At 44.2% G+C, this 23,099-nt stretch overlaps 1 pseudogene; it reads left to right on the top strand.

The window, feature by feature from the left end:
- The window catches only part of LOC138554554 (extracellular calcium-sensing receptor-like), a 142,798-nt pseudogene that overhangs the window by 7,715 nt on the left and 111,984 nt on the right, over positions 1-23,099 (top strand).

The following is a 23,099-nucleotide window of genomic DNA, read 5'->3' as shown; positions in this document are numbered from 1 at the left end:
TTGCACTCTATATGTACTAGGCCTGTTGGCTTTGCCACTGCTTGTTATCACATGGCAATGCCGTGAACTGCAGAAATAGACTCACATGCTTTGTGTTTGATTCATGTTATTCAGGTTCTCTGAGGCATATAAATGTATCAGATTAAATGTATTACATTGTGGACTTAAACATGACAATTTATTTTGTTTGCCTTCATAATGTATGCATGAGCACACAATCTAGCTTACAGATGAGCTTACAGATGAGCGTGATCTTTACATTCCTGCAGCTGCTGCCTGACTGCTAGTGCTGGCCATGAAGAACAGTTAAAAACAGGCTGATCAGTTTTACATAAAACTAGATGGGTAGGTGACCAAGGGTTCGAGGTGACATCTTATGGCTTGGTGCAGAGGCAGTGTCACTCCTTGGTGGTACCGATCGAGACTTTTTAGTTAGTTCATCAAGGAAAGATGACTGTTGTTGCCTAACAAGTGACAGAGGTGAATTATCATATTAAAAGATACAAATTGTGATACCTGGAAAGGGTGTGCACTGGCGTGAATCAGAATGAAAAGGACATTTTGCAGCCATTGGCTTGCAGGCATTAGGTATGCAAGGCAATGGAAGCACTGTTGTCCCATTTACAGGGTTTCCTGGTCAGGAATTGCCACAGTCTTCAGGGACACTTTGACTGTTCAGCTCATTTAACACATTGTTCTCAAAGACATACCCAAAACTACTTAGAAATGATCTATTATGCATGCATTTGTACAGGGTATGGGGGGATTCTTAAAAACGTTTACTAATGCTTTAAAAATAACAATTAAAGCTTGAAGCAGAGGTAGGACCTAGAAGTGATGTATGAATGTTTTAACACCCCCCACCGCCATCCCCAGAAATAGAGAACATGCTATTTTTATCAAGGAACTGGACCAGCATTAAAGACCGGACACAATGTTCCACAGCGCCATAGAGTCTGTCAATTCTCTTGTAACAGTCAATATTGTTAAAAGAGTATTAATACACTTTGAGGGTTTGTCTGGTCCTCATGGACATGAAAAAAGAATTGGTGAGCAGATCTGCAAATAAGGTAACAGGGGTAACTTTGAGTTACTTCTGACTTACTCGTCTCTTTTCAGGAGTATGTGAATTGGATAGTCTCTCTGTCGGGAGTAAGTGAAAGGTAGTCAGAGTTACTACCACTAAATGTGTTGTGAATCAGCCCCTGCATCTAGGAAGGTGATGGGAAACTCCTTTAAGAACATGTTCAATAATATTTAGAAGCATATGGGAGAGAGCAGACATTGTCAATGTTGTGGATAGTAATTGTTCCTTTTTTGAAGACAGGACCACCCAGACAGGACTAGAAATAGAAAACATGTTGTTTCTGACAGAGTCCAGTGGGGTCTTTAAAAAGAGACAAACATGCCAACAACTCTGCGGGGCCCAGGGTCTTCTATTCCTCCACAAGACCATCAGCATTATTTTCAAAGTATTAATACACTGCATTGGATCCAATAGAGATAGCAAAATGTCTATGTCTACCGGGATATGGGGATGTGGGACACTCTTTAAAAATCATATATATAATATATATATATATATATATATATATATTTCTCTAAGGATGCCTGTGCATTCCAGGCTGGCATGTACACAGACAGCCTTAGTCTGGGTCACAGTTCCCTCGCGTAGCCCCTCTTCTTGTAAAATTTGGCAAGGGTTTTGAGAGAAGAAACACATCGGAGTGACAGATATTGCAGCCATTTATCCTCAAATTAAAATCCAGAGGCTGTCCAAATGATTATGCATAGTTCATCGTTAAAACACTTTACTATTAAGGTGATTGTTGTAAAAAGAAAAAAGAATCAGCACCAAGCCCACCCAGTGTGCTAATGTACTTATTGATTCAAGCCTACAACTCTTTTTTATCACAGGCAGATGTATCAGATATTAAGATCTATAGTCGTTCTTAAGTTCCCAAAATTCAAAGACAAGTGTAATGTTCTTAATATGTCTACACTACATACCAGAGGCATAACACAGAGTGTTGCCCCCTCCCCCCCAAGACATGCTGAGCCCCCTAACCCCTCCAAAGCTCGGCTCAGCAACAAAGCACAGGCTGTACCACAGTGCAGGCAGCCCTAGACCACCACACATGCCAAATGTGCATGATGATCAATCTACTGCAGGGACACGCCGTGCACTGCACTAGGTGAAAGATGTAAGTATGTGTTTTAATCAAACCTTAAATCTTTCACATAGCATAGAAACAAGGGGGCTGCGCATGGTTCCTGTGCCCTGACACCAAAATGTACCAACCAACACTCTGCATGGCCAGTCACATTATGCACAGTAATGATACCATCAGGAAGCATGTTCATGCTGGCTCTACCAGTATATGCCAGTATCCCCATGTACGAACATACTGTTATGATTCAACCACAACCTTTGCAGAATAACACAGGAAACAAAACAAGGAGGGAATCACCAGAGACACGGAATGGACCCACAGTGTGGCAGAGGTACAAGAGGATTGATATAAGTCAGTAACTGCCTCAGAACCCATCCTTTCCTAGTCGCCGAAGAGACCTTACTAATGATGTAACTCATTAGCAGTTGCAATTGCAGATTAGTGAAATCAATCACTTGAAAGTGACGGATATCCACAAAACAGGAAAAAGACACCAGGCTGAAACAAGAGAAAGATATTCAGCATACAACCTTCAGGGATGTCACTATACCAAGGAGAAAAGCCTCTAGACTAACCCGGACATAGGAAGAGCCGCAGTGCTTTAAGTGGTGTAAGAAATTGAGGAGGGGCCCTGGTTTGGGGGGTGGCTTCCATTGTGGACGTGGCCTGAAACGTGCACAAAGCATTGTAAGGTGCACAAACAAATATATAAATGTATGTGAGCATTTATATATTTGTATGCGTGCTACTATGGTGTGTGTACTTTTCAAGCCTTATAAACATAGCAATGTTACATATTTCTATGTTTATAGAAAGGTGGCTTGAAAAGTGCACAAACCATAGTAGTTTACGCACACTTGTATGCTTACCTTATTATGGTTTGTGTACTTTTCAAGCCACCTTTTATAAGCATAGACATTTATAACGTATTTCTATGTTTATAAAAGACGGCTTGAAACGTAAACAATTCAAGGCATCTTTTATAAAGCGTTGAGGACGGACAAAACCCAAGGTGGCTTTGTCCGTCGACAATGCTTTATAAAATATGCCTTGAATTGTGCACGCTTCAAGCCGTCTTTTATAAACATAGAAATATTTCTACGTTTATAAAAAATGGCTTGAAACGTACACAATTCAAGGCATCTTTTATGAAGATTTGCCAACGGAGAAAGGCGCCTCGGTTTCAGTGATCTCTGCTCAGAGCACATAGATCACAGAGACCGAGGCGTCTTTCACCCTCTGTGAACCCGCAGGCTCCGTGATCTAATTTGCAGTTAGATCACGGAGCCCGCGAGGGTCAGTGACCTAGCGAGGGCAAACAAAGGGACTCTAACTTCCTCTGATGACCCCTCACCTGAGGGTTCATCAGAGGAAGTTACAGTGACTGACAGAAGTGCCAGCCAGCCTCAGCGACATTGTGGCTGGCTGGCAGACGCGGCAGGATAATGCATCCCGCCAATGTTGTGTGGGACCGGGGGCCCCGGCAGTGCCCTGGCTCAGTCCAACTTTTTGGAGACTGCCAGGGCCTGGCCCCAGCAGGCCCCGGCCCACTTAAAGCACTGAAGAGCCGAGACGTTGCTGTACAGTTGGAGGAACCCTTCCTTACTTCTCCTGGAAAGCAAGTATCAAGGAATTCAGTATATCACCCAGGTAAACCCCTATTAGCCTTTGTATTCCCACAGGTGTTCGTCTTACCAAAGCAGAAGGTAATCCGTCCAATATGTTTGACCAGAGAGCAGAAGATGATTGAAAATGAAACAATTAGGGAAGGAAGGTTAGTATGGGAAATAACCTGTACGGCACTCCTCAGGATTCCGTGTAATCGGAGAGGAGCGCAATAAAGTCCGGGAAACGTAGGCGGATCACGAGATGGATTGCAGGAGTTCCGGGATGAAAAAAGGATTGTTCACAGTTTGCTAGAAGCAGGAGCCTGAACAGAGCTTCCCAACGAATTGAAACAACAGTCAGAAGCACTGGGTAGTACCACTGTGTTGTTTAAATAGAAGGTGGAAGTCTGGAAGCCGCATCAGCGTGTGAAGCGACGTTAGCTGTCACGTGGTTCAGAGAAGGCAAGGACGTACTATCGTCCAATCAGCGTCTCGTCACTACACAATGTTGCCAAGGCAACCGTGCCAACACTGTCCATCGAGTGAAGAACGGCCTAGCAGCTGATCTCAAAGCCCATGCTGCATGATCATTATGGAGCTGGACAGACACCATGCACCGTGGAATACACCAACGGATACTCAATCAGCAGGCATGACACATGCACGTGTTTGCTTTCTACGCAAAGCTAGTATTGATACTATAAGAAAATGTGTCCATGCTGACTTTGACTTAATTTAGCAGTATCCCACATATGGACATACCTCGGTTGGCTTTCCCATTCAAAATGCCATGCCACAATAAGAAAACATCACCAAACTGCCTGCATCAAAATTCAAGTCTAACCAAGTAATAACAGATATCATGCTTGGTTTACCATAGTTGCCCAATACAATCTGTAATGTCTCAGTAAGAAAGGGCTAGACTGGCTACAACAACATGCCAGTCTACCCATTAATAACACATATCATGTCTGCTTTATTCTTGTTGCCAAATTAAAATGGCGTTTTAGTGCACCCCCCGCCCCACGTGCTCCACATTTCCCCTCTCCCTTTCACCCCCAGCCCCCACACACATTCACACACCATTAAAACTCTCATTTACACATGCACCCATTCATCATACACTCACAGACACACACACTCAGCCACCCATACAACATACACTCACTCATTCACACATTTGACATAATAATACATATGCCCCCACTGGTCCCCAAACTCCAAAATCAGCTCCTCTGCCAAGCATTAAACACAAGCACACAAACACCCCATTCACTTGCTCATATACGCGTGCACCCATTCAGCATAAACTCACAAATAAGTACACTCAGCCACCCATACATCATACACTCTCTCATTCAAACACAGTATTTAATTACCTATTCCCCCACATGTCCCTCTCGCTCCCACCCACTCGCCAACCCCCAAAATCACCTCCTTAGCCCAGCATTAAATGCAAGCACACTCAGTCATAACCCAGTCACCCACTCATTTGCACATACACCTATTCACCATACACTCCAACATGCACACCCAGGCACCAATTCACCGTACACTCACACAGATGCATGCCCAGCCACCCATGCATCCGACACTCACTGATTCAGACCCAGTCCATAATATACATATTCCCCAACATGTCCCCTCTCCTTCCCACCTCTGTCCCCAACCCCCAAAAATAAACGCCTTAGTCCAGCATCAAACACAAACACACACACAATTCATAAGCTATTCACTTACTCATTTACATATTCATCTATTCACCAAACACTCACAGACACACACACACCCAGCCACACATGCCCACATAAGCAAACCCCTATGTCATACATTCACATTCAGGTGCATTACATAAAATACATTTTCCCCCCAAATGTCTCCTATCCATCCCACCCCCTGAACCCCACAAATCAACTCCTTAACCCAGCATTAAACACAAGAACACACACATTTACACACCATTCACTCATTCATTTACATGTACACCCATCCACCATATGATGTGGTATGATATGATATGTCATTTATAACGCGCCTGTACACATGTGTTTTTAGGCGTGACAAGACAAGGAAGGGAGGACAGAGGGAGGACAAAACAATGATCTTACTGGGCCTTGTGTCATTCAGATTGTGCAAGTGCGGGGGAGGGAGGGGAAGGCGTTCAGCGGGGAGAGTGCATAGTAACTAGTAAGTGCAGCCAGGAGGTGGCTCGTACGTGCAGAGAGTCAGGTGACTGTAGGGTTAAAGATACAGTCCCTTAAGTGGATGGGAGGCCCAGAGGCAGTGCAAGGGCAACGGGTCATGTGGGAGCCTGGTCCCGTAAATTCAGTGGGTGGCCAGGTAACCACTATGTGCAGCAAACCAGGACATCAGCAAGGGCAAGGGAGAGAGAAAGAATTGAAAAGGAAGGTCTTGTGTTGCTTCCGAAACCTTAGGTGGTCCTGCTCAAATTTGAGAGAGGCAGGGAGGCTGTTCCAGAGGGAGGTCCCAGCCAAGGGCATTCACTCACTGGCATGCACACACAGCTACCCGTTCACCATTCCTCACAGATAAGCTCACCCAGCAACCCATACATCATACTCACTCAATCAGACACATTGCATGATATATATATATTCACCCCACATGTCCTCTTTTGCTCCCTCCCCCTTCTAATCTCCCAAAATCAACTCCTTAGCCTAGCATTAAGCACAAACACACACACATTCCTGACCCATTCATTCACTTATTTACAGGTAGACTCATTCACCATGCACTCACAGACTCGCGCACACACAGCCCTCACTCACTATACACTCACACATAAGCACACCCAGCCACCCATACATCATACAGTCACTCATTCAGACACATTACATAATATACATATTCCCCTGCATGTCTCCTCTGCCTATGACCACCCAGCCCAACCACCAAATTCAACTCTTTAGCCTAGCATTATACCCAAGCATACACACATTAATAACCCATTCACTCACTCATTTACAGGTACACCCATTCACCAAACATTCACAGACATGCACACCGAGCCTCCCATTCACCATGCGCTCACACATAAGCACTCCTAGCTACTCATACATCATTTACTCACTCATTCAAACACATTACATAATATACATAGACACACACCCTTGCATGCACGCACACACATACATTTATACCTTTTCCAGTAAATCCGTCTCTATGAGGGACTCTCTGCAGGCAGATGGCATGGCAGGCTTCTGGCTCCATACTGCACGCTGCAGGAACATGATTCCTGTAACGCACAGGGAAGCCGTAGGCCTCCATCCATGTCCTGCGGGAGGGGGACCCCTCAGACTTTGAAAGAAATATTTTTGTTCTGATGTCACTGGGCCTCATTACAACCCAGAGGGTAGAGGGTTAACAGCACCAGTAGAGCTACCACCTCATTACAAGGTCTGTTTGTGGGTCTTGCTAAGGACGTCTGGTAAAACCAGGCATCCTTAGCGGAACCCGCTAGCAGACCAGGATGCTAACAATGGGCCTGTCGTTAACGGGCCCGTTGTTAGCATCCTCCCCATTCCCATTGAGCCCTATGGGGGCTCATATGGGAATGGGAATGTACTGGGTCCTGGGAAAGGGAATTACTGGGCCCTCCGAGGTCGGAATGGTCCGGTAATTCCCCATTCCAGGAACTCGGACCCAGACCCGGTACCCTGTATGGGTGTAGCCATGCCGCTTTTAGAGGCATGGCTACCTCCATACTCGTATTGAAGCCCACCGACTTCAAAGAGAAATTATTTCTGTTATGGAAAAACGTAATTGAAAAATGTATGTCTGAAGTCAGAGTGACTTCAAAAAGAAATTATTTTCTTTTGAAGTTTGAAGGCCCCCTTTGGAAATGGGGTGGTGGGGTGCCCACAGCACAGGGCTGTGAGGGGCCCGAGTACACCAGTGTTACATACTAGAAGCAATCATAATAAATGAACATTCATTAAATAAAAATATCCAATTTCGTTGTTCGTACTCTTAAATAATTTCCTTTTTATAACTGCTTCTTTAGATAAGATCTTCTTGTGAAGGGTCACACTCAAATTAAAAACCAATAACCTGTTTCTTCTGTGATTTTCAAAGCAATGTTTAAGTTTACATGCTGGCCACTAATTGATAGGTAGTGCTGCTGAACATACACATTTGTTACAGTATGTATGCACAATAATGATTAAGATTAGTAGAAAATGACAAACACAGTTCTCGACCCTGCAGCCTGGTGCTATGGCCTCTTACAAGGTCTGGCAAAACCCAAGCACCTCCACAGAGCCTATCCGTATCATTCCCATCCTCCCCCCACCCACTGTACAGACAAAGGCTCCTGCCCGTTGTAGGATACCTCTGTCACTGTTGCTCTGATTTGACTTCTAATCATAGAAAATCGGCTGATCCTGCTCCTTTCTTCAAATTGTTCTTTACTTTGGTTGAGCTGGCTGCAGCAATGGCTCGAGTGGCTCTAGCCAATGGGAACCCCCAACAACAATAGAAAGACAAATAGATAGACTGAGAGAGGCAGAGAGAGAGTGCAAGAGAAAGAGATTGCAGAGAGAGCACTTTAGATCAACTTGGAAGACCCTGGGTCAAGCAAGTGTGTACCAATACTTTTCAAACGACAGCCTGCAAAGGGACATTTCCCACATGTCTGCTGTTTGGCTATTTCTTTTGAAGGTCCTGCCCAGTTAACTAAGCAGGTACTAATATAAAAGACAAACTCACAACAATGCTCCTGGGGCTGCCCTCATACCTGCACGGTTAATACTACTTTATGGACATTATAAGGATGGTAGTTGATGCTCAACGTGATGTGGTATTTCTGCAGGACACGTGCAATGGCAATGTATGCCTCCAAATAACATGCACTGTCCCCAACTTGGAAGGTTCCTCTATCACTGTTGCTCTTATTCTACTTTTAGCCATAAAAACCAACAGCATCACCTCCCTCCTTCAAGATAACTGTTTGTTTCTTCTAGTTGGGCTGCAGTCAGCAACAGCTGAAGTGGCTCTAACAAGCTCAACCTTCACCCATAGATAGACTGACAGATAGGCTGTCATAGAGCAAGTCAGAGAGAAAGAGGGACAGAGAGAGAACATTAGACTGCAGAGAGAGTGAGGGGGGAGACAGAGAGAGGTCTTTTCAAGGCCCAGTTCACCGGTCCAGTTAACTTGGCTGGTCATAATAAAAATGACAAAATGGCCACAACGCTCGTCGGGCTTGTCCTCACCAAAGGGCCATAAAAACTATTTGTTTTATTTATCTTTTTTATTTATTTTCCAATAAAATAAAATGTAATGCAAGAACATAATTCCCCTCCCCCACTATGTCCTCCCCTGCTCCCACCCCTTGTACTGCTTCTAATAGGGAAAAGGTAGACCTTTACTAAATGGTTTGTCTTCAAAATGCAGTAGCCACAATCCTTGTGGGCATTGGACTAGTTGGTAATCATCTTTCAGGAAGGTCCAGACCCTTCCCCAGTCCATCCAAAAACCTGCCTGATCCTGTTGTAATGTGTAGGTAGACCACTCCTATGGGACCAGCTCCCATAATTTCTGTATCCAGTCATGGAGTGTGGGTATCTCGAGGCCCTACCAACAGTGAGCAGTGAGTAGTAAATCTGCTATTTGCATCATTATAAGAGCCTTCCTGATGACTCTATCAGTTGGTCTATCTTCTAGATCCCACAACCCTAAAAGACAAGCCTCAGTCTACATGTATGTTGAGATTTTAAATATTTCATATAGTGCTTCTTTTGTCCTTCCCCAATAGGCTTGTATTTCTGGGCAAACCCACCATATGTGTGCCCATGTTCCTTTTTCACCACATCCCCTCCAACACGTGTCAGATGTTCGTGGATTTATTGCACATACATTTGCTGGAGTATAGTGCAATTGCATCATCATTTTGTTCCACATTTCCCTAATTTGAATGGCTCTTTCCAGCTTGGGAATGCTCCCCCAAAGACCCTCCCATTGTTCCCTGCCAATTGCATCATCATTTTGTTCCACATTTCCCTAATTTGAATGGCTCTTTCCAGCCTGGGAATGCTCCCCCAAAGACCCTCCCATTGTTCCCTGCCAACATCTAAGTTGAGGTCCTTATTCCATTTATGCATACTAGGCCAGTCTGCCCCATCTCACCATCTTGCGGTAACTTATTTCGTGCGAAATCATTCCTGTCAAGCCTCATTTGGTCACGAAAATGTTTTCAAAAGAGATAAGAGATCTAAGGGCAGCTTCCTTATTTTATTCGTTCAAGGCCCAGTGTTTCAGTTGGAAATATCCATGCCATTCTACCTCGGTAAAGTTAAAAGGTTTTACATACGACAAAGTATCGTATCTCTGAGTGTAGAAAAAGGTCCCTCAGTTTAAGGCATCCTGCTTCCTCCCATTTAAGAAATGTGTCCCTCTCCATTCCCAGGAAGAAAAGCAGGTTTCTAAATAAAGGGGTAAATGGGGATAGGAATGTTGTGATTCTATATTTCTGGCATAGTATGTTCCATGTGTCTTCCACCAGCCACGTTCGGATCCATTATGTCACCCACCAGCTTGCGTACTTGTTGCCCGGTCTGTCCGAAGTTCCGGTTCCATAGGACCTCCTCAAGAGGCTTACCAGTAATTGCCCTGTCCATTTTAGTACATCTATTCAGTGTATCTTTGCTGAAACACTCCTTAATGATGCTTATCTGGGCCACTTCGTAGTATGTCAAAACGTCTGGGAAGGCAAGAACTCATTTATGTCTTCAGGCAGTTAATAATTTCCAGGATACTTGCGGATTCTTACACCTCCATATGTATGTGAGGGTCATATGGTTTAGATCTTAAAATAACTGTCTACGAACTTTAACCAATAAAGCTTGAAATAAGTAAAGACCCTTTGAAAACTTACCATCTTAATAGAGGTGATCCTTCCCAGACATGACACTGAAAGCAGATTCCAGCAGAGAAGATCCTTCTGTATTTAGCTTAGTGTGATTGGGAAATGTGCTGCATATAATTTATTGATCCTATTCATGAGAGTTTCTCCCAGGTATTTGATGCCTGCTTTTTGCCCAGTTAAAATTGGAGTTGTTTTTAGTTGTCTGTTCCTCCTCACTGTGTAGGGTTGCATTTGGGATCCCTGATTTGTCTAGATGAACTTTCAATTCCACCACCCCATGGAAAATCTCTAATTTTCTCTGGATCGCTGTCAGTGAAGCCACTGGATTTGTCAAAGTGAATAGCATATGTCTGCAAATGCTGCTACCTTTTGGTTCCCCCCGCCCCCTCCAAAAGGGGATCACGCTAATTTCATAAGTTTGTTTTAATATAGGCAGAAAGGGTTCCAGCTATACTGCAAACGGGGCGCGGGGGGAGCCCTGTTTGGTGTCTCTCCTTAGTTTCAATTTGCTTGAAAGAACATTATTGATCTGCAGCCATATTGACAGAGTAACTTAGTTAACTTGTACTATTTATAGAAAATGATCACTGAAGCGGATGTGTTGAAGGGTGGTGAAAAGGTAGGACCATTTCACCCAATCAAATGCTTTTTTCCTCTTCCAAAGAGAAGAATAGAATGGGTATTTGTCTTCTCAACTTTTTACGTCATTTGGGCCACTCGTCTCACATTGTCAAATGATTGTCGACCCAGTATAAATCCTGTTGAATAGGTGCTGGAAGAAGCAGATCCAATCTGTTGGGTGGAATGTTCGTGTAACTTTTAGCATCAATGTTAATTAGTGCTTTTGTGGTATAAAGCATGTTTAGTTGGGTCTTTATTTGGCTTCTGGATAAGAACCACTTTGGCCCCCTCCGTTGATGGTGTGATCTGCCTTGTATTTCTGAGGGAATTTAATAAATTGGTCAGCAGAGGGAGTAATATGTTGCTGAATTTCGCATAGAAAAGGGCTGGTAAATCATCCAGCCCCAGCGATTTATTGGTGGATATGTGTTTAATAACTGCCCTGACCTCTTCCTTGATTATTACAGCTTCCAACATTTGCCTGTCCTCTAAGCTGATCTTTTGGATAGGTAATGTTTCTAAGTAATCCCTCTGTGGTTGCTCCGGGGGAGATTCCGATGTATACAATGTCTAACAGAACCTGGCGAAAATGCTCACCATGTCCTCTGATCTCGTATAGGTGTTCACCCTCTCATCTACCAGTTTCTTAATCGTTCTAACATCCTTTTGCCCACAAAGCATATAGTCTGCTTGGTTTGCTTTTATATAATATTGCTGTCTGGTGTAAATGAAGAATGTTTTTCAGCTCTTCTTGTTCAGACCATTTCTAATAGTCATGCAATTCCCCTGAATTTCCTAAGATTAGTTTTGGATGGGTGTAGCCTTGGGATATTTTATCGATCCCATAGCTCCTTCTCCAGATTTTGCTTTAATGATCTTAACTGATTTTTTCTCTGTGCTTTTAGAGAGATAAGTACCCCCCCCACGTCCCAAGTCACACTCTTTCACATATTTGTCATTGGATTTTCTTCAAAATATCTGCTGATCTTAACCCCTATCTGAGCAGACAGAACTGGGTCCCTAAGCAAGGTCAATTTCCAAAGCTTTAGACAGCTTGGTGGCATGATCAATGTAGCCATGACTGGGGCATGGTCCGAGATGGTCATTGTTTCTATTGATACTTCCTCTACTTTACCCAAAAACAGGGTTGACACCAATATGTAATCAATTCTTAAGTGTGACCTATGGACACTGGAGAAAACGTAGAGTCCCGTTCCTGACCCTTTAGCTCCCGCCAAACGTCCCTCAGCTAAATACTTTCCATTGCCTTTTTAAGGTCTTTGGATGCTGCTCAACTCCCCTGTTTCCTGCCCTGGATTCTGTCGCACTTCGAGGACAAAGCCAAGTTGAAATCTTCCATCAAAATGATTACCTCAGTGGCGAACCTTTCCATTTGGGCAATGACATTCCTAATATAACTTTCTGGACCTGCATTACGAGCGTAGATAGTGGCCACCGTAAGGTGCAGACCCTGTTGGGTCCCTCTGATAGCCAAGAATCTGCCTTCTTTGTCCATGCTCACCACCTCAATCACAAAATCTACCCCATCCCTGACCTCCAGAAATACGCCACAGGTTTTAGTAGGCAGAGAAGTGTGATGAATTTGGCAACAATGTCTAAATCTTACTTTATTCCTGTCTTGTTTAAGCAGGCGTGTTTCCTCCAGGGCTATGATGTCTGGAGCACATTCTCTGAGGAGGTTCACTGGGTAGTTTAGTCCCCTTATGTTATGTGTTACTACCAAGAATTGCAAATGGTTTTGGTGATTATTCCCTTGCAGGTTCCCTCTTTTCTGAATGCTCTAATGTGCCCCCCGCCTGAGGGTTGGTCCTCCAGCTTGATAATAGTTTTGAACACTCTATTGGTCTCCGTTCCCCATCCCACCACTGTATCCTCTCTGCCCTTTCCCCAACCCAAACTTTAAAATAACAATAACTATGCTTTACAAAATACAACTTCTGGGTCATGGTCAACATCCCAAATAGGCTTCTAAGCATGCTAAACCTCAGATTTTAACCATCTCAACCACAAAAGAAGAAACCTGTAGGGCACTCTAATACCATTGCGGTTAGACCCTGACTGTGTCCAATGACCCTGGCCCCACCTGAATGATCCAGCTCTCCACCCTAGTGTCTATGATTCATCGGTTTGTGCCCCCTGTGATAGCCATATTGGTAACCCTTCAGTTCCTGATAGCCCTGCTCGCGTGGAAAGTGCGACTGCTAGATTGCCCATGGCTTGTGGCGATATGCCCAATCATATCAAGTAGGTTCAGTGCCTATAAGTGTACCTCAGGAGCTTACCCTCCACAGGTATTTAGAGGAGCAGGTGGATGCATTTTCCCTAACTCCCGCCCCCTCACCGCTGCCATACTGGAACAGGGGGAAAAGGGCCCTGAGTGAGACTCCTTGTGTTATGCCTATCCCTCATCGAATGTATGAGAGACGTTATGCACTCAGACAACCGTACTGAATGTACTCTTGCACTGAAAGTGTGGAAGGATGCCGTATGGAAGGATGTCAGCACGCACCATTGGACATCATGGAGCGCTGAGTGAAATCTGATGAAAGCAGAGTGATGTCATGGAAAAGATATACATAGCCATGCTAAAACGATATGAAAATGCTTTTGACGATGTGACTGGAGCAATAAGAGAAACATGTACATAACGATAAAGTAATCATGAATGCAAAAGAAGACAAAGTAACTTGAGGACAAATAACTGTAAACACGCAGTAACACAAGGTACAAAAGATTCATAGAAGCTTGCTTTAGAGGAATATATGATGTGGCAAGGACGGCCATAATTGGAAACTGGACGCTGGCTCGTGTAAATGTTCAATTTAACTACCTCAAAAGACGATCAGGATTGTAGAGTCAGGAGACGCTGAAAGAACAGCTTCATGTGCATTACAAAGAGGAGTCTATGTTGGCTTGGGATCAAGGATGCTATTTTTCAAGAATAGCTGCAAAGCACAAAGGGAGGCAGACAGATGAGTCATGGACTTAAGACATATTTCTCTAAGATTTAAAGAGAAGAAAAAATTTGCAAGAGCCAAGTATTGGACAATTAAAAATGTATCACGTCCATACAAGGTAGTCGAGCAAGTCTCTAGAGGCCAAGAGGAACAATAACACCCAGTATAATTAAATCAAATAGCAGTAAATAGGAGACTGAAATTGACATTTTCGTGGTCTCTTCACATGTGGCTCAGAAGTAAAAAAACAAGGGCTACATATTAAGCCTCGAATGAAGACAGTGGGCCTCATTACACGGATGGCGGTAAGGATTTACCGGTACCGGTAAAATACCGGTACCGGTAAATCCTTACCGCCTTACTACAAGGTCTCTTTGCGGGTTGGGGGATTTAACACCTGCTTTTTGCAGGCGTTAAAAACCAACCCGCAAAGGGACCCAGGGAGCTAATTACGGTACCGCAATTTGCGGTAACGTAATTAGCACCTTCCCCATTCCCATTGAGCCCTATGGGCCAAAAATGGGAATGGGGAAGGGCAATGGTGGAAGGGGGAATTACCCCCCCCGCCAACCTTGGAATGGGGCGGTAATTCCCCTTTCCGCCAAGGCGGTGCCGGTATTTTACCGGCATGAACCATGGCGCTAATAGCGCCATGGTTCACCGCCATCCGTGTAATGAGGCCCAGTGATGTGCTTTCCCTCCCATTAATGTCCTAGAACAGAGAACAAGCTACAAAGCCAACTACAGATCGGACACATTGGCTCATGGGCGGTCTGATGAGAGATTATAGGGAGTAATCTGACATGATCCAAGCACCCCGGGTTTCAGTTTCCTTATGTGCTGCTAGCCGAGTCAAAATTCCAAGGTTGGGTGAGAATGCCAACCAATTACTGGGTCTATGGGGCAACCTGATATATAATGTTGCATAGACCAATCTGTTGCCACTTTGTTCGCTTTAATCAGTATTATATGTGTTTTAGAAGTAGTGTGAGGCTTATCTTGCAGATAGGAGACAGCCAATGAAGTACTAACCCGTATACCTTCTATAAGTAGATATGTTCCCCTAACCAATCCCTCCTGCTAATAGGTTTTATGGTTTGCACATGTTGGTGTATAAAATCCCGGTGTAATCAAGTTTGTGTGTAAGCGTGCAAGCTTTGGTCTGATTTTTGCCAGTTGACTCTGCTTTATTAAATTGAGATAAAGTAGTACTTTGCCATATTCTTTACGTCTGTCTGGTTATTTGGTCTTATATCTTAATTGGTAATTCCATTTAGCACAAGAGACACTTCAAGGTGCTAGAGCACATGTTGATAGCGGTGCGGATGGTTCAGGTCTAATTGACCTAGGCCCAGATACAGAGCCTCAGACTATTGACTGCTCCCGCCATTAACCAGAAGACCACCGAGCTTCCAGTGGAGAACAGCATGCAACAAACCACGTCAAAAAAAGATACGTTCGTTAGGCCCCCCTTTGATGAAATTCCTGTCCGGTGGATGGAAGGCCAACTGGTAGGTTGAGGGAGATCGATGGGGTATTCAATAACCTTATTTGTTGAGCTTGCATTATTTGGGATTTTAGAGAAACCCAAAAGTACATTGACCACCCAGAGACCATCCGGATATAAGGTAATAATATTGAATAATATTGTCAGATGTGATACAGCGAACCCAGCAACATTCATAGCTGCACCAGTAGGAGAGGATGATTATGTACATGATTGCACAACGTATACTGAGATCCATAATGAAATTCCCCAAGCTAGAGAAAATGCCCTTCGCAGGGGCGACGTTGTTTTTATTGATGGTTCTTCAAAAATTGACCAAATGACTGGCGAAAGGCATACTTGATAGCAGTAATTAAGCTGAACCGAGAGGGTAAATTTGAAGTAGTGACAAGAGCAAGATTGTCTTCACATTACTCAGCACAGGCTGCAGAATTAGTGGTGCTTATCGCAGTGCTTCAGAGATTCGACGATGAGGAGGTGACGGTGTACACTGACTGTGCCTATGTGACGTCAACCATACAAGCAGGTCTGTCACACTGGAAAAGGAGGGACTCCCTCTGCGCGGACGGCATACCAGTGCAACATGCGGCCCTATTGGATACAATTGTGAAGTACTAGCACTCCCATTGACTCTAGTAGTCATAAAATGCACAACGCATTCTAAAAGGACAGATTTAATTTCTCGCAGAAACAAAGCCGCGGATTTAGAAGTCGGAAAGGCAGCCTATTTGCCAACCATTTCGAACTTTGAAATAGAAAGTGTTAAACAAATGACAGGATGATGCATGTTGGTAAAGGAGGGCTTTAACATGCTATCTATTGGCCAGTTCATTGAGATACAAGAGTGAACACTACAAGAAGAGAAGGAATTATGGAAGAAGCTGAGGTATTCTTTATCCCCCACTGAGCCAATTTGGAGACAGGATAGTACTGGAAAGTCAGTTATGCCTCTAGCATTATTGATCGTAGAGCAGGAGCAGCTCCACTACTATGCGCAAACAACTTGAGAGAGTCTAGCTGCCACAATAGCAGAAGAGTGGTTTTCACCAAACCTGTCAGAGCATGTGGCACAGTTTATTATAAATTGCATCGTGTGCCAGAAATGTAATAGGACGGCACACTTTGTGAACAGTGAGATGAGCAATTCCTAGACTCAATGGCCCATTTCAGCTCCTACATGCAAATTATGTAGATATGCTGCAGAAATGAAATCGTTACTGATATATGCTGGTCATCGTATGTCCTTTTTCTAGATGGATCGAGTCAGGTCCATGCATACACCCTTGTACATGAAGTGCTCCCAGGATGGGGTGTGTGTGAGGTTTTGCGGTCTGACAATGGACCGCATTTTGTAAATGAGTTGTTTGAGCAAATAGTTCTTCTATTAGGCATTAAGCATTCATTTTCTTCTGCTTATCACCCACAGGCGAAGATAAAGATAACTTTGAAGAAGGGATGGCTACATTGCCTAAACCCTTGTCTTAGATGCTTTACAGAACCTGCCTGGCTCAAATCACCATCTAACTCCTTATGAGTTGGTAACAGAATGCCACATAAGAACCCCCTTTGCTCCTCCAACTAGGTTAAAAACTGATGCCCACAGTGTAGCAAAGACATTAGATGACAAGGTGCATGATTACCTAAGAGCAATGACTGCAAGGGTTTATTTCATGTCTCAACAGTTCAAGAATCGAAGAGAGGGGTCAAAGAGAAGTGACAGAGACCATCAACCCATTGAAGCAGATGATTTGTTAAAACAACCAATGTTGTCGTTCGTACCTTCCAAAAGATCTTTGATTTTTTTTATTTTGTCAGTGATTTTCTCGCTCTTCAGCCTGAATTTCAGGTGCTCCAGAAGTTCATTGCTGTGGACCTCCCCTGTGAAATCCTGTACGGCTTTCTCATTGGTATCTATTTGTTCACCCAGTTGTGTTACCTCTGCCTTGATTTCAGCTATTGACCTTTTCGAGTGCGACTTGAGGGAGAGGACCTGGTCCTGGAATGAAGCCTTGAAGGTATCTTGGAAAGATTTCTGAGGGTCTGCTTTGGATATGTTGCCACCTTATGGGCTGTGTTTCAATTCCTTCCTTTGTCACCATTGCGCCTCTCAGCTGTTGACCATCTGGGGATCCCCAGCAGCACTTTAGGGACCCTGTTGGAGGTGAGATACCAGCCTAAGAGGGAGTTTCCACTCCCTTGGATTTACCCTTTGGCATTTGCTGATCTGAAATTAGTAGGACTGGGGGCTGAATCAAGTTTAGCTAGTTCCCTGAGTCAGAGCTTGGCAACTCTGTCACCCCTGTTCTGTAGGCAAGGAGGCAATGATGTTTATCTCAGAATATTGTCAGATGGGGGAAATGTTTTCACTTCCCCTCACTGGACTGTCCAGCTGCTGAGCAAAAGCTGTGAAGGCCACGCCTCTGCCGGGAGCGTCCCTGTAATGATCACTTTTGAGAAGCGGTCTCCTTTAGTTCCCCTCCCAGGGGGACACCATCAGTGTGGGCTCAATTCCAGCAGGCCTCCACTGTCGTCTGATGGCTCGAAGCCGCGTGAACTGGCAGTTCTCAGTACGGTATTAGCTTAGTTGATCGTGGCCCAATTGGCCTTTTACGAATTGACCACATTTTTTTTTCTTATCTTAAGGATTTTCTGTCAAGTTGTATTAAATATAAATGTGGGGTGGGGTGGGGTAAGGGAATAGGTTATGGTGAGGGGACGTGGGATGTGGGGGTCTCTGCCGCATTTTCGTACAAAAAAACAAACAAAAGAAATTCGGTCAAATCGGAAAAGTTCAATTCTTTCCACCAAATACACCCAAACCACAGACATGTGAGCAACGCAATCGAGGGAGCGAAATTAGCTCCACCATTGTCTCAGGCCCAGCTCCACAGGTGTCCCCCAGCCATCACAGCTCAATCCCCTTCTGGGTCATTCTGGAAAGGGGCATCATTCATCTCTGAGCATCGGATAAGGGCGAGCATCACCAGAGCCGATCTGTCACACGGCTATCTTGGATCGTTGCCGGCCACGCTCCCATAACAACAATTTTATGGCTGTCATGAAAACAGAAGTAGAGACTCGAGTCAGAAAGATTATATATACTAATGATAATCACAGCTACGGTCCGTAACCTGTAACAAAGAAATGAGACGGTTAAGCTACACAATCGAACATGCACAGTACTGGAGGCAAACATTTATCAGTGCAGTGGTACAAAAGTAGTATCACAATGTTCGATTGCAGGTGAAATCTAAAATGTAACACAATAAGATAGTGATATGATTTATTTGTTTTTAGTTATTTCTAATTATCAAGCACCTACTGTTGGCCCTGGAGCATTTAGGCTGTTGAACAACCAACCAGTCTTCATAAAACATAACAAAACATGCAAAGCTTAAGAACACAGATCCACCCCAGTTAATAAACGCAGCAGTGACCCACAGTAAGAACACCAGAAAAGAGAAGCACACATAGGGCCTCATTAGGACCCAGGCGGAGTGGGTTTCCGCCAGCGCTAATCGCGGCGGACCCGTCCGCCGTACTACGAGTTCCCTTAGCGCCATGGAGGTTTTCTCCGCCTGGTTTTACCAGGCGGAGAAAACCATGGCGCTACGGGACCTCGTTGTTAATTACGCCACCGTATTTTACGGTGGCGTAATTAACTCCTTCCCCACTCCCATTATACCCTATGGGGCAAGAATGGGAATGGGGAAGGGCAGAATGGGGATTGGGGATTTACCGCTCCGCCGAGGTCGGAATGGGGCGGTAAATCCGCCAACCCCCATGGCGCTATCGACGGCTTTCCGCCGTGCTTCGCGGTGCATTTAGCACCGCGAAATCCGCCTGGGTCCTAATGAGGCCCATATTCTGTAACTCAGAAAACCATTTAGATGTTGGTTTTCACTGCCTTTTGCTAATTCTTTAGTCTCAGCCTAATTTACACACCGACCTATGGCCACCTTTATCCCTCCCAGATACTGGCCCTCATTAGGACTCCGGCGGAAAACCATGGTGTTATTAGCACCATGGGCGATGCCGGAGTCCGCCATGGCGGAATGGGGAATTACCACCCCATTCCAAGGTTGGCGGGGTGGTAATTCCCCATGCCACCATGGCCCTTCCCCATTCCCATTTTTACCCCATAGGGCATAATGGGAATGGGCAAGGCGGTAAGTACGGTACCGCAAATTGCGGTACCGTACTTACCTCGAGAATCCCTTTGCTGGCCCCTACTTTAACGGCTGGTCTAGACCAGCCGTTAAGGTCGGGTCCCGCAAAGGGCCCTCGTAGTAAGGCGTTAAGGGTTTAACAGCGCCGACACCTTTTACGGCGCCGTTAAACCCTTAATGCCAGGGTCCTAATGAGGGCCACTGTCTCACTTCACATCAGCTTCACTAAACCTGATTCAGTATTTGGCATAAGGAGGTAGCGGGAGAGGGTAGCATAGCTAACACCCCTACCAACTTGAAACTGGCTGTATTCCCACCCCTATCCATTTCCCCAATCTCAAGAACCTAGACGAATCCCCCAAATAGCTGCACATCTCTTTGGAATCTATGAGTGCAGCGAGAGGGACAAAGGGGTAGCTGTCCCTGCGAGCTTCAAACCTTGATGATGCTTGTAATCAGCAGCACATCATCCGCCACCAGGCAACCGTTGCTAGTCACCTAATCAAGCACTGAGTCAGCCTCCTGGTTTAGTGATCAAGGTCCATGGCGCTGCTTCCACCAAGTATTTTTAATTGAGGCCTCATTCTTTTACTGAGGACTATTCATGCTCTTTAGCTTGTTTTTTAACTCATGGCTAGTCATATGCTTTAACATGATATCCGACACATGTTTCTTGCCTCAGCATTTCTTTTAGGTTGTTATGAGGTAAGATATGTCATGCCGTGTAATGTGATGTTATGTTACTTGGCCTTTTGTACTGTGCTGGATCACCGCCGTTGTTTCTAGTTTCATATCGCTGATCGTTGTCCATGGCGCATTGTGTCCCTGCCTAGAGGACCCAGACCTTAGTCTGCTGTGAAGTTGAGCAGGAGCAAGTCTGAAGAGGGGGTGGAGGGATAAAAGCGAGGAAGGGGCAGTAAGTCCGAGGAAATGCTTTAAATTAGTGTTGATGCATGTTAATCCACTATATTTGGACTATCTTCTGGAGAGAAAAGTGTTTTTTGTTAGTTAATTTATGCATAAACTGGAATGGTTGGCACTCATGCTGAAATAAATGACAGGAAAATAAATTAAATATACAAATTCTAAATTGGAAATGACAACTTTTAGATTCCTATATTACAAGTAAATCCTCACACTCATGTAATGATGTAGTCATTGCAGCTGAAATATTGTTGTCTCTCTAAAATGTTTTTTTATATTAATATTTTATTTGTGAAATTTTTAACATGATTCGTCATTATAACTCATACAAACTTACAGCACAAATGATCAAGTGTCAAACTTTTATAAAAACAGAAACAGTGCTACCAGCCACATAATGCAGTTCATGGTACCCAACAATTTCCAAACTGCAGATCAAAACAAGCATGTTACAATTTTTTAGATATAATAACGCTGTCAATGTAAGATAGGACATCTATCTCGTGTCGAATGATGGTTACCCCTATCATTGACTACCCAGCCACTTTCTTGCAAAGTTAGGCCTTAAATGCAGGCCAATAACCGTTAGGTCGCGCAGTAGCCACGGCGTATTCTCTGTATGTGTCCTCCTATACATTCCACCATTTAACGTCCCTTTAGCTAACATTTGTAGCGGGGAGAGATTAAGGACCGCCAATTAATCGCCACTTGAAGCTTTGCTAGTAAAATAGCTATACCAAGGAATCTCTGATGCCTCTTGCAGAAAGTCCTGTACACATCCCTGTAGGCATGCCATTGGAACCACAGGACAGCCTTTTCAATAGTCGCCTCTCATTTAACATTTACAATCACAATAAAGGAATTGTTCAGTGAAATGATGTTTCTATGTTATAAAGATAGTCAGTGCTGTGACCTACAGCCAGAGACAACTAATGCTTCTGTGCCATCTTCTGCCTCCAGGTTTTACATCTTGTTTTATCGCATGGTACAGAGTATGATTTTCACCATTAATGAAATAAATGAGAATGCAACGTTACTTCCGAACATCAAGCTTGGATTTGCTATCTACGATTCCTGTGACACAGCGGTGAAAGCCCTGGCAAGCACGTTACGACTTCTCACCACGCAAGAGAAGGCCATTCCCAATTTCCAGTGTCAGCCGCAACCACCGCTGGCAGCCATCATCGGGGATGACAAATCCAAGGTGTCCATTGCCATGGGCCGACTCCTGGGTCTCCAGCGGCTTCCGCAAGTAGGTATTCAATTTATATTCTATGGTGTCCAAGAATTGAGGATTCATTGCCGAAATAAGAAGGTTAAACTTGCTAGAAAATATTTCAAGTGACAGCATATTAACTATTGTTTTATTAATCAAGTCACACAGTTACCTTCCTGTGGTACCAGGATGCTGCATCTTATCATGATTCCGAGATATAGATAATTTATACTATCTAGGCCTTTCAAGGCATGGAGACTAAGTTGAAGGTCAGAACAAAGCCTATCTCTGGCACCACTAATGAGTCGATATACAGTGAGGTTGCGAGTGTCCCTCAACGTGGGCAGCAGTGCCTTTACCGATTGGGTCGGCTTAAAGCTTAGGTGTATATTGCCATTAGCACCCTATATGGGTGCTAATGATGTTTAGTTTATTGTTTTTAAAAAAGAAACATACCTTGCTGTGCGGCCCATTGCGCGCTGTGGTTTCCCAAGTCTTAAAATGAACGCATTGCCAAATCCAACTCAAGTATGAAAGAATTATTTACCATACTAAAAGAATTGGAGTCCCCGATCCGGACACCAGACATATGCAACAAAAATAAGATCTGGTGCTCAGAGATTCAACAAGCTCTAACTAACAAAATAAAATAAAAACAAAGAAAGACGCTCTGAACTTACCACACCCGGCCAATTCTCTCCCACCTAGTGACGTGACTACTGATCAGAACAATAGATTCCGTTTCACCAAAACTTCTGTTCTAGAGGTAGAACAAATTATTTTATCACTCAAACCATCGAACTGTAAAGGAGATGTCTGCCCACCACACATTATAAAAGATGCGGCCAGATCCCTTTCCCCATTTATCTCTAAACTGATCAACGCTTCATCCTCCACTGGCACTGTCCCAGCCATCCTTAAACAATCTAAGGTTCTCCCACTTCTAAAGAAGCAAGCTTTAGATCCACTCATCGCCACAAACTACCGCCCAATCACGACGGTACAATTTCTACTTAA

Source organism: Ambystoma mexicanum, chromosome 1q (assembly GCF_040938575.1).
Source record: "Ambystoma mexicanum isolate Mex_15411 chromosome 1q, UKY_AmexF1_1, whole genome shotgun sequence".
Taxonomy (NCBI): Eukaryota; Metazoa; Chordata; class Amphibia; order Caudata; family Ambystomatidae; genus Ambystoma; species Ambystoma mexicanum.
Note: the sequence above shows the minus strand (reverse complement) of the source record. Positions and strands in the feature narration are given on the sequence as shown.